Source organism: Lissotriton helveticus, chromosome 9, assembly GCF_964261635.1.
Source record: "Lissotriton helveticus chromosome 9, aLisHel1.1, whole genome shotgun sequence".
NCBI classification, from domain to species: domain Eukaryota; kingdom Metazoa; phylum Chordata; class Amphibia; order Caudata; family Salamandridae; genus Lissotriton; species Lissotriton helveticus.
The window spans coordinates 375608197-375621561 of NC_136070.1; the positions used below are offsets into that span (position 1 = coordinate 375608197).

The 13365-nt window shown below is 38.7% G+C and overlaps 1 protein-coding gene across 1 annotated transcript in view; it reads left to right on the forward strand.

The window, feature by feature from the left end:
• Positions 1-13365, forward strand: part of GSKIP (GSK3B interacting protein) — a 299217-nt gene that overhangs the window by 9492 nt on the left and 276360 nt on the right. The window lies entirely within an intron of this gene.

Below are 13365 nucleotides of genomic sequence, written 5' to 3' on the forward strand. Positions count from 1 at the left end.
TACCTGAATACACCACAATACAAAATGACTGCGGAAGTGATTGAAGGAATTACTCCAGTAATTGACAAAATGATTGAGCAGGGAATTTTAAGAGAAATTGAGAGCAGCCCATGTAATTCACCGATTATGGGACTGAAAAAGCCAAACGGAACATTTAGGATTGTGCAGGATTTGAGAAAAATTAACAAGATTGTTGTTCCATGTTGTCCGATTGTTCCGAATCCAGCAGTGATTTTGTATCAGATTCCTCATGATGCAGAATGGTACACAGTGATTGAGTTGTGCAATGCGTTCTTTACTGTTCCATTGCATCCAGAAAGTCAGCCAATTTTTGCATTTCGATTCCAAAATCGTATTTTAGCATGGTGTAGAATTCCACAAGGGTACACCGAAAATCCATCAATTTTTAATCAGCTGTTGAAGAAATCATTAGAAACTTTGAGTATGCCTGGAGAGTCTGTGTTAGTGCAGTATATTGATGACCTACTGGTTGCATCAAAAACAAAGGATGCCTGTGTAACTGATACAGTGGCATTGTTGAATCATTTGGCTGAAGAGGGACATAAAGTGTGTCCGTCGAAATTACAGTTCTGTCAGAAAGAAGTACAATATTTAGCTCACAAGATTGCTAAAGGAATCAGACAAGTTACCATTGAAAGAATTAAAATGATACAAGGAATGCAGCCACCTAAAACACAAAGACAGGTAAGAATGTTCCTCGGAATGGTAGGTTATTGCAGACAGTGGATAGGTGGATTTTCATTAATTGCAAAACCATTGCAGAGACTGACAAAGGCAGATATCAGAGACCCAATTGTTCTGACCAAGACAGAGATGGAAGCATTTGAGCAATTAAAAAACAAACTGTGTGAAGCACCAGCATTGGGAATGCCTGATTATGAAAAAGAGTTTGAACTGTACTGCAGTGAGCGGGAAGGATGTGCTTTGTCAGTATTGATCCAAAGACATGGAAGAATGAGAAAACCGATTGCATATTTCTCAGCTGTTTTGGACCCTGTTGCAAAAGCTTTGCCAGGATGTTTGAAAGCAGAAGCAGCAACAAGTGTAAGTCTGGAACAAAGTGAAGGAATTGTGATGGGATTTCCGGTAATGGTGTATGTACCTCATTCAGTAGAGATTCTCCTCACAAGAGCAAAAACACAATACATGACTAACAGCAGATTGAACCATTATGAGAAAGTGATTTTAGGAGCTGAAAATGTGACAATTGCAAGATGTGTGAACGTAAACCCATCTACATTGTTACCTGAAACCATTGAAGCAGAAGTGAAAGGTGAGCTTGATCACAAGTGTTTGGATGTTTTGGAATACTGTACCAAACCTCGCCCAGATATTGAAGATGAGCCCTTGATTGAATCAGATTTTGTAATGTTTGTGGATGGATCATGTTTAAGAACAGAGAGTGGTGTTCTAAGTGCTGCATATGCTGTTTGCACAGTAGCAGAAGTGTTGGAAGCATCTTGTCTGAAAGGAATTCATTCTGCTCAGATAGCGGAGTTGATTGCTTTGAGTGTGGGAAAAGAGGTGAGAGTAACCATAGTGACAGATAGTCAATATGGTTATGGAGTTGTTCATGATTATGGACAGCTCTGGTCCCAAAGAGGTTAGTTGACCTCTGCAGGAACACCTATACGGAATGCAGAATTCGTGAAGATATTGATAGATGTGATACAATTACCTAAGAAACTAGCTGTGGTAAAATGTTCTGCTCATAAAAAAGGTGATGATTATATTACCCGAGGTAATAACTATGCAGATGAAATTGCCAAGCACTGTGCTAAAAACCAAATTTCAATAAATCGGGAAAAAACTGAAGAACATGTTCCAAGTCCTTTGATGCTAACCACTGTAGTTGAGACCTGGCAGGAAGTGAAACAGATGCAGGAAGAGGCAGGAACAGAGGAGAAAGATGTCTGGATAAAATTAGGATGTATGCAGAGGGAAGAAGATGAAATTTGGGTTTACAAAGATGAAAGACCAGTAATGCCCGATAGCATGATTTCAGATATGGCCCGAATGTACCATGCTCAGGCTCATATTGGAAGAGATGCCATGATCAGTCTTTTTAGACAGACTTGGTATAATCCCAAATTTAGAATGATTGCTGAAAGCTTGTGCCAAAGGTGTTTAGTATGCCAACAATTTAACCCAAACAGAAAAACAGTTGTAAGCCTGGGAATCATAGGACGGGAGGGTGGCCGATTCACAAGAGTTCAGATGGATCTTATTGAGCTACCTCCATGTAACAGACTTAGATATGTTCTTGTGATAATCTGTTTGTTTTCACGATGGATTGAAGCTTTTCCAACACGGAGAAATGATGGAATTACTGTTGCAAAACTGTTCTTACGTGAGATAATACCACGTTTCGGGTTTCCGGTCACGATTGAATCGGACAGAGGCCCGCATTTCCAGAATGAACTTCTGCAGATGATCTGCAAAGCTCTGGATATTCGCCAGAAGCTGCACTGTGCATATAGAACTGAGGCTTCAGGGATAGTTGAGCAAGTGAATGGAACAGTTAAGAATAGAATTGAAAAAATGTGTTTGGCAACAGGAATGAAATGGCCTGACGCATTGCCGCTTGTCTTGATGACATTGAGGAGCATACCTGACAGAAAAACTGGATTAAGCCCTCATGAGATTTTGATGGGGAGGGTGATGAGACAGGCTTATGTACCAGTTAATAAGCTATTAGCCATTAATGATGACATCATACTGGATTACTGCAAGAATCTGTCTGATGTGGTAACTTCTGTGCTCCACCAGGTGGGAACTGAAGCAAATTCCAAAGAGAAAAATCCAGCTCATGACTTAGTCCCTGGGGACTGGGTAAGAGTGAAAGTTCATCGTAGGAGGAATTGTTTGGTACCAAGGTGGCAAAGACCACGTCAAGTTATCTTGGTCAGTACTACTGCAGTCAAGTGTGCTGGACTGAAGAGGTGGGTTCATGCGAGTCACACAATCCGTGTGCCAGAACCTGAATACCCATACGACGGTGAAAGTACAACTGACTCTGATTCTGAAGGTCAACCAGATAAGGATCCAGATACTGAAGATCGACAAGAACGTCGATATCTGGAAGTATCAGAAGCCAGTTCTGCATCTGAAGGTGAAGGTGACAGGGAGATTGTTGAAATACCAGATTCAGAAGATCAACTTGGAGATCGAGAATCGGTAGAAGCAAGCACCAGTAAAGACGCAAAAGAAAGTGAAAAGAAAGCTGCTGAAACGAGGAAAACTGAACCGCAAACTGAAGACTCTGAAAGCAGGAACGGAAATCCTGAAACGGGAAGAGGAAGTAACTCATGATGAAAATGAGATTCCAAGTACCAGTTATGAAGGTCTTCCTAACAGAGTAACAGTAGAGAAAAATAAATCTAATGAAGACCAAGACATTGTGAAAATCATAATTAATGATACAGTAGAAGACACTGAAAGTGAAACTGATCACAGTGCAGACGAGTCTCCATTAAGAAAAAGCACAAGAAAAAGAGCTTGGAGAGTGGAGCATAATATAATAGAGCAGAAGACTAAGAAAGTCTGCACATGAGACAATTGGCCTAAAGGAGCTGAAGGATTGAAGTTCAAAATAGTGAATACAGCAAAAGAGCAAGAAGATCAAGTGAACGAGATTACCTGTCAAAAAGAAACACTGGGAAAGAAAATAGAGACTATTAAAAGGCTAAAGAGAGTGAGACGTCCAAATCAGAAGTACAAATCACCTGAATGGACATATATTGTCCTGCCACCAATTGTTGAAGTAAATAGCAGTCAAGAAAATCTGTATGACCCAAAGTCAATTGGGAAAAGTGAGTAAGAAGGTTGATTAAGAAATAAAAAGTTAGGTGCTCAAAGTATATGATATTAAAGTAAAAAACCTGAAGTCCTGTGAGACGGATTTGTAAATATAGAAGAGGTCAGAGTTGACACAAGGTCGAAGAAAACTTGTTAGAAAAACTTAAATATAACTTAACCTAGAATAGAACTGACACAAGGTCGAAGAAAAATTTGTTAGAGTGCTGAATAGTGTGAAACTTATAGGTGACATAAGGTCGAAGAAACGTTGTTAGGGAAAATGACAATGAACAATCAGCGTACGAAATGCTCTATTTTTAGAAAATGGTGTAGATGTTTTACTATTTGTATGAGTTTATTAGTGGTAATATGGACAATATTAGCTATTGTGATTCCTTTCCAAACTACTTTAACAAAATTAAACCCGAATGCAAGCTCAAGTAAGCAAGTTGAGAAAGGAAAGGTACCTGAGACTGATGTATATAATCCAGAATTGCATCAAGATAAGTCTATTAGTGATTATAGTAAAAACTGTTTTTTGAAATTACTGCTTGAATATATTAAAACAATGAATGTAGATGACTGCTATCTGTGTGTAAAATTACCAGCATCAGTGTCAGAAGGGGTGACCTATCACCACCTTCCTCTTACATATGGAGTAACTTGTAGTGTAATTGCAAGCTTGTTTTATAAAACTGGAAAGCTGGAATATCAACATTCCAATGTAGATGAAATATTTGCAAAATTAAAGATTGACAATACATTGAATAAGGGAAAGCATGCAGAGGTAATGGGAGAATATTTCTTAGAAGTAGATGAATTGACATATGAATATGCTTTTACTCATAATTTGACATGTAAAATGAGAGTTGAAGAGAAAAACCTTTTTAGGCATGGTTGAGGAAAGAAGAATTGCTTATAAACGTAAAGAGAAAATGGACCACGAAAAATCAAAATATTATATGTTTGATGATGAGAATATTGAGGATAAAAATGTGAATGTAGCAATAAATATAGATGCACCAATGATGGGAACATTTTGTATTAGAAGAGACAACACAATGTATGACAATTATTTTGTGGGTGCAAGTCAATGTGAAGATACCTATAGAATTTTAGGGGGTTGGGGATTTAAAGGAGGAAATGATCCTGTTTTTCCTGAAATTTATTTTATTTGTGGGAACCGAGCTTATTATAGATTACCTAACCACTGGTATGGGACATGTTATGTGTGTTTGGTCTTTCCTAAAAATTTTCATGTAGATAGAGGTACTAATGGAAAGCATGAGATAGGTAAAGTCGAAAAAGAAGAGAAACTGTGTTAGAAATAATAGGTGATGTGTTTGGAGCACTGATACCAGCAGTGGGAATTTCGTTCAATGCAAATAGAATTAGAAAATTGTCCACAATTGTTGATCGATTATCAACAGACACTGCAGGAGGATTCCTGATGGTGAATACTGAAATGATTGCTATGAGAACTATGGTTTTGCAAAATAGACTTGCTCTTGATATAATCTTAGCAAAAGAGGGAGGAGTCTGTGGGATCCTGAAGGTGCAACATTGTTGTACTTATATCCCAGATAAAAGTCAGAATATTGAAAAGTATAATATAAATATTACAGATTTGCATGGAGAAATTGAACCACTGGAGGTTGAGGGTGTCCTCGAAAAGCTGGGTAAAAGTTTCTCAGCAATTAAGCATTGGTTTCAAGAAATAGGTAGTTCAATTATAGGTAAAATCCTAATTCAAATAACAGTCTTAGTAATAGTGATGTTCATGATAAGATTATGTTGTATATATAAAGGTAGACAAGATTTTAGAAGGTCAATAAAGAAAAGAAATGAAGCACAGCAGGCAAGAATGAGAGAAAAGAATGAAATAGAAATGGAAGAAATAAAAGAAAAGTTTTTCAAAGATTCAAAAGAGAAAGAGACAAAAGTATAGATGATATTAACAAGAAAGGGAACTGAAACTTGTTCAAGTAAATTTTACAAAATGTTGGGAGGTATTTGGTGATAAAATCACCAGATGAGGGAATTGATGGAGCGAGGTGGCAAACACAAAATGTTGTGTACCCCTCATGAAGTCAATGTCCCATAACAATAATGTTTACTAATTGCATGTTTTGTAAAAAATAATCAACCATAGAGTAAGATGCACACATTATTTTATTTTTCATTTTTAAATTATACACGGGGAATACTAATTCTGCTTATATGTCGCAATAATACTAGCTAATACGTATTGTTGTTGTGTTGTGGACTAATGCATAGCTTCAATATAAACAAAATGCTATTTAAATGTGCTTTTGTATATGTTTTGTGAAAAGAGAGGGTCGATTATGTAAGTATAAAACGCATTTGTGTGGCATATTGCTAGGTAACGACTAATGGGAAACATTAGCATGGGGGGAGGTAAACGGAATGGGTTTCATTACTATAAATTAACATGGATTTTTGTTTGTTTCTATGATAGTTCCGAATGTGGCCTGTGAGGCCTAGTGAGAAAATGGCCGCTCTGACCTACTGCGAGTGGGTATTGGTCTGCGCAGGCGCGTCAAAGATTTCTGCCAGCGCAAGTGAGCTGACTGTGCTTGAGGGAGAAGTTCAAGGTTGCCTCACCCGGAACCTAGGATGGGTGCCAAGCATGAATGATCGAATATCCAAGCCATGGGAAAGAAGGGCAATGTTGCTAAAATGCAATGTGCCTATGCCACGGACTGCCTAAACAATAGACTTTTATAATATTAGCGGAATCATGTGAATAACAAATGCTGTAATGGTGAGGAAGTGCACATCTACCCAAATTTGTCCAATCAGAATACAAGATGGTGATGTTAGTTACTTTTCGAGATAGATTAAGTTGAGAAATAAGGTATAAAAACCCCCGGACTTGTAAGGTTGGGGTCGCTTTTTCCATTTCTATCGGAGATGCTGCCTGTTTGCTGACCGATTCCTGGATGTAAGAACTCTTATGTTTTTTCCTATTTGTTTGCTTTGCAGGACTGTTAGGATAAGATGAGGGTGTTAGTCAGGGATGTCAGGAGAAATTGAATTTGGTACTATCTGTTCTTTGCTAAACTTTACTGAATTCTATAATAAAGCGATTTTTCTGAGCTCTTAATAAAATGATCATGTTTTTGAAATAAAGTTTAAGAATTACTGAATAAAGAATCAATAAATGAGTAAAGTCGGACATACTAAAAGATTGCTGTGAATAAAAATTAGAGAAACAAAGAATTAAAAGCTGGTCTTTGTTTCTTCCTACGCCTAATTTTTTGTTCTAGCAGATCCATTGCCATTATGGTGGTGTGTCTGAATAAAAGTGTTTATTATGAAACCATGGTAAACTGTTTTTGAACTTTAGTGTAAATATTAAATAGGTTTTAGACGCTCTACCAAATGTTACAGCATTTCTCCATTGTGATTCACCAGAAGCCTTGAAGCCAAGTGTAAGTGAACAGGGTAAATGCGCAGTGTTATGGGCCCCACTGGTACATGTTTTGAGTGTTTAACCCCTTGCATGCTGGTGACGAACCCCAGCCGTCACGCTCCGCGGTGCTCGTGTGCGGATGACGGCTGGGGTTCGTCACGGCCCCGCCCTGTTCGTTTGTTTACCGCACAGCGGCGGAAACGGGCCAGCATCGAAGGGGTTAAAGGTTTCAGGGAAATGGTGAGTGATGATTAGAAATAATTTCTTGAGTCGCGCTGTAGCAGCACCAGGAGTTATATCATCATTGTTTTAGTATCTACTCTAGAAAACAAATCACAAAAGAGAAATAAACCTTTAAGTTCTTCCAATATAATCTAACTCCCTAAATCACAAAAAAAATTACATGTCTCTTCTAAACCTGTTTCTTAATTTGTGAAATCCATAGCCAAGTCTGTCCTATGATCAGGTCCATACAGTCTGCCGTCAGTCTGGTGATCCTTGTCCTCTGACATGATCGTTGTACCTTTTCCAGTTTTCTCTTTATTTGTGTTGCATGATTTACATTTTCAAAAAGTGGAATGCTTTTTAGAAGAACTAAATCTTTCTCAGCCACTTATAAAAAGCAATTAAAATCCTGTATGTGTTCTAGACATCGAAGTTGTAAAGTATTGACTGATGTATTTCACCATGTTTCATATTTATCTTATTGTTTTCTCTATGAATTATATATCACCTAGAGTACTGGAAAAAAAATTGTATCCTATTGGTGCATGATGATTTGTCTTTCTGCTGGTGATTAGGCTTTCCTTGATGGAGTATTTGATAGGTGTTCATCCCATCTTATTTTATCATTGCAAACATTGTTCCTACATTCCTACAGTCCACATCAGATTTGTCTTGTAATGAATAACGGCACCAGGTAGTTTGCAAATGATATGGTAGAATAAGGGCTCACTCAAGGAAAAGGCACAACTGGACTTATTTTAACACATATGTTTAACGTCTTCCGTGCCTAGGTTTCTATGTATTTCAGTGCATTTAATGACATATTTGTACGTAATAAGTGCTCTGAAAGGGTTAATCAACCAGCAATAATCAAATTTGCACATACAACAATGTAATATACATAAGAAAAGATCACACGTCCCTCTTCCTTGGCTGAGATCCATGGATCCATGCCATATAGAGTTGTCAGCACAGCCTTCATGATAGGATGGGTGGACAGCCAACAATCCTTGGGCGCACACTCATATTGAATCTTCACTAAGTGTGAAACATCTCTTAAATATCTGAAATTCTAAAATTCATCACTTAAAGATCCTCCTAGATCTTTAATGTACTTTTTTCCAAACAATTGTGCAGGTTTTTTTAACCAGTGCACTTTGTTTATTGAATGCCTGTGAGCTGAAGGCTACCCATCATCTAGTTTATGTGCATTACCCAATACTTAGCAATCTCCAGCCCATGCTCTGCATAGACTTTAGCAGTAATCAAACATATACAGCTGTGTTTACAAAATACATCTGTGTTTACAAAACACCAATGATCTTTCTCAGGTTTGTACTGTCTGTTCACTCTGAATGCCGTATCTAAATTCACTAAAACATTATAGTGCCAGGCACACCTTGATACAAGTTACAGGCTCAGTTCTCCTCTACTTTGGCATTGATGCACACAACTTTTCATAACTAATTAAGTTTTTGCCTCCTAAACTCGCAATATCACTGAGATGGTGCCTGGAAATTGACTAACCTGCTAGTGGTTTGTAGGCACTATCCCTGTACAGGATTATATACATACAGACGTTGGTATGCATGTTGCATACTGGTGTAATTTAATTTTGTTACATGTATATGTTTGATGAAGTAGATATCCATCCTCACATATATAATTAGCACAGTTCTGACAGGAATAGATCCCTTTTGATTTTAAGTGAGCCAAAATAATTGCATGAGTGTTAGATAAATCCATGACTATGGAAATAAAAGAAATCACACTTCCAGACAGAAAAGTACACCTAGACAATATTACCTCGTGGATGGGAGAAAAACCATGATGTTTGATTGGAACTGGACCCCTGTGGGGTTTCAACTCAGTGATTTATAAAGACCTGTAGTGTAGTTCCTATATCCCTAATAGGCTCTGCGCATTGGAATAAAATAGACTATAGATTTTACATAGGACTAAGGTGAGTATGTCTCAATCGAGTATATTAAACTTAATTGTGTGTGTGCCAGCTAACTCAGAGGTCACTAGAAACTTTCTCGAATAAACAAGAAGGGATTAGTTTCTGACAACTGCATAAACATGACAACTTTGTTTCCCCTAGAATCGGAACAATATCTTCAGAGTCGTGGAAACAATAGATAACTAGTTCACTCAGTCAATCGTGCCTGCTTCATTTCTACAGAGTTGCATAGAAATAGAGAGACAGGTGTTTCAATAAAAAGGGTTTATTGAACAGTTTTCTCATGCAAGAGATATGAACTGCTACAATCGTTAGACAGAATGTGAAGTATAATGCGTACAGCGTAAACAGTAATATAAAATAATACTGTAATAGCATTGTCTGTTGCTATGACATATTTAAAAATACATACATAAATAACACAGGTTAAAAATACTCAACAGGTGCTTCTAAAAAACGCCTACCCCAGTTTACCTAACCTAGGTCTAGTACGAGGGAAGAAGTAGGTGCTGACTTAGTATAAGTTTTAGTTCTGCCAAGAATTGCCAAAGGTTTCTCTAGGTTCATACCTTAGAATGAGAGAGGTTGGTATCTCTTTCCCGGGACTCGATTTTCCAACACCCCGCAAGGGGATTCAGAAACACTGGCGCTGGATTCTCGGCAGGAGGATGACAGCGTCTAGTCAGTGCGTCAGCTTGAGAGTTGGCTTCCTTTAGTCTCTCCGTTTGAACCGCTTGGATTGTAGCTAGAGGAGTGCGTCTGCTACATTGGCGGAGTCCACTTGGCCTACTGCTTAGTATCGGCCACATAGTGTGGTTTAATCAGGTCGATGGACACAAACCTGTTCTCCTTTTTACCAGCAAGGGGCGGCAGTAAAACTGTTCTTGACCTGTGGATTGCAAGGACAGGTACTGGTTGTCTGTAAGAAGGCCCAAATTCCTTCTTTTCTCTGACTAGATCACCAAGCTTTGGGATCCAGACAGGCTTTGCTGGGACGGTTGGTTTTTCCCCAGTGGTGGTTGGCTTCAGGAACACGTTGCTTTGCTTCGTTCTTAACTCATTTAAGTCCTGTAAAACAGCCAAACGATCTTTGATATCAAATTTCTTTTGTTCCACCACTGATGTGTGACAATCAAGGTCTGAGATCAACATTCTTGTCCCAAAAAGGACCTCATATGGAGTGATACCCCCTAGAGAACTTCTTGGCATGTTATTAAGACTAAGTTGGACGCTGATTAGATGTTTGACCCACCGTCAACCGAACCTAATACCCTAGCTGTTATAGACTGCTTTATGTCCCTTTTTTTTCTCTCCACAACCGAATTTCCCTCAGGATGGAATGGACTAGAATACCTCAATGCAATGCCCAAACTGGCCATAGCCTCTTTGTAAGCTCAATAGCTAAACGCAGGACCCTGGTCAGAATGTAGCATGCCAATTGCGTATGTGCCGAAAAAGACTCACAAATCTTTTATAACAGTTTGAGCGTCAGCCGAGCGCTGAGGCCACATCCAAAGGAACCTTGTCTTAGTATTTGTGGGACTGCATTTGTCCACAGGGACGTCTGCACGTAGATAGTCTAATGCTGTCTAACAATGGTGTCTGTACTGGGCTGGCTATGCTAGAGTCAGGTATCTGGCGGCGTTCTGTGCTGCGATCTCTATTGCAGTCTATGCAGTCAATGACAAACATGTGAATGTGTGCATTCATTCCTGGCCACCAGCTCATCTCTTTTACAGTTAATATTGTTTTAGAGATCCCCTGATGTATCAAACCCTCTCCAAAATGTGCTTCGTAAATCAAAGCTACTCTACTTTCCCTGTTGGAATTACTCGATCCCCCACTTCAGTGATTCGAGCAAACGGAACTTTGTTTGCATCAATTATATATGAGTATTTGAGTGGAAACCCTTTCGGTAACACTGCACTGCTGCCTTTGCTTGTAGCATTGACAGCCAGCATTATTTCACTGTCTATTTTCATTTTTGAACGAGTGATTGCAGCTACCGAAGCCGATTGCACAGCTGCCTTCGCGGCTTCATCAGCCAATGAATTCCCTTCAACGTGAAGGCCATCATGTTGATGACTCAGCATGTGTATCACGTGAGTGTTTTGTAGTACTTCTTGTAACTGAACTACTTGTTCCCAAAGCGTCTTATGCTTGATTGTGCCACCTTTTGCATCTTTGAAACCATTTTGAAGCCAATTCTGCAAATATCCATTGTAAGATTGGACACAGTAGAAAGAATTACACACTATGAGTGCGGGGAATTCGCGATCCGTATTTTCAAGTGCCATTTTGAAAGCTTATAGTTCAGCTCACTGAGCTGTACAATCTACTAGAGATTGTGTTTTTGTGACCATCGTTCTGATCCATCTGTGTAAATTATACATTCATACTGATCAAGAGGGAGAATTTCAGTAGGCAGAGGACATTCTTGTTCGTATTGTAGAAAGGCTTGTGTTTTCAAATAAGGATCAAAAACGTATTCAACATCAGTTGCAGAAAGAGAATTAACCCATTGTATCCATCTCGGATGTAAAGCTTTTGCATTTGGAATGCTCGCTTTTGTCTCTGCTTCTAAGGCAGGCACAGGTGTCACGATCATTATGCGTTTTCCCTGTGCGAGGGCTCTTTCTTTTGCTACGGCGGTTTGAACAGCTGTCAGGATTTTTTCTGTTGAAGTGAATTTAATTTCTGCGTGTGTGTACAAATGTGATTTGTAAGCTATTGCTACTTTTTTCACCTTCGTTAAAAGTTAAGTAGGTGAATCCGCATTGACCCGGAATGCTACGGATCACTAAGTTGCGTACATTTACGCGTGTTTGTAAATGTTTGGTTGATAAAATGTCTGTTTGGAGTGAATCCAAAATTTCTGTATGTTCTTTTTTTCCAATGAATGATTTTAAAATCAGGTTTGATTAATTCGTAGAGAGGTTTTACCCTTTCTGCGTAGTTTAGAATGTAAGTTCTTCAGAAATTCAGGAAACCAAGAATCAACTGTAAGTTTTTCATCGATTTTGGAGGTTGGAGCAGCGCACACTTTTCTGAAAAGTTGGCTGCCAGGCTTTTGCCTTCACTTGATAATTCATATCCTAGAAAAAGGACGTTGAGATGGGCAATTCCCGATTTCTTAAAATTGAATTTGTACCCTTCAGAGGCGATACCCAGTATAATGGTGTTCACCCTGTTCAAGTGCCTATCCAAGTCATCGTCTGTTACATAGATATAATCGACATTTGACAATGCCTCGTCATCATAAGTTTGTAGTAACTCTGTTACCCTTGCTGAGAATAACCCAGGACTATTCTTGAATCCTTGAGGGAGACGACAGACGTGACACTGTGTCCCCATTATTGAGAAAGCGGTCAAATACCTACTTTCAGGTGCAATGTTTTGACAAAAGAAACCATTCGAAATATCTAATGTGGTTTTATATTTTTTTATGCACAATGTTATTCATTAATGCTGTACTGTGTACATTTTGCACTGCAAATAATTTGCAACAAGAGTTTAGATCTCTGTAATCTATTACTAGACGATATGTATTGTCTGGTTTGGAGATAGGAAACAAAGGATTGTTCATTGATGAGGTGCATGTTTCAATCACCCCCTGGTATTCAAGTTGATCTAAGAGCTCCCTGACCTGTTTGTTAGCTTCTTGCTTATCTGGGTACTGCCTTTGTGCAGTTGGTTGATTTTTTAACTGGATTTTGTGGTGAGGAGAGTCCTCATCCCATCCTACATGATTTTTGTATAATGCAGGAGCTTGGGCGACTGCCCATTTCCTGGCATAAGTATATTTTAAATGTACTGGAATATGGTTAGAGAAGGCTGGCATAATGATGTCTTCGCCATGTGGGCACTCCCTGGCAAATTCTGATGGCCAGTCTTGTTCAGCTAGAAGTATATTGTAACCCTC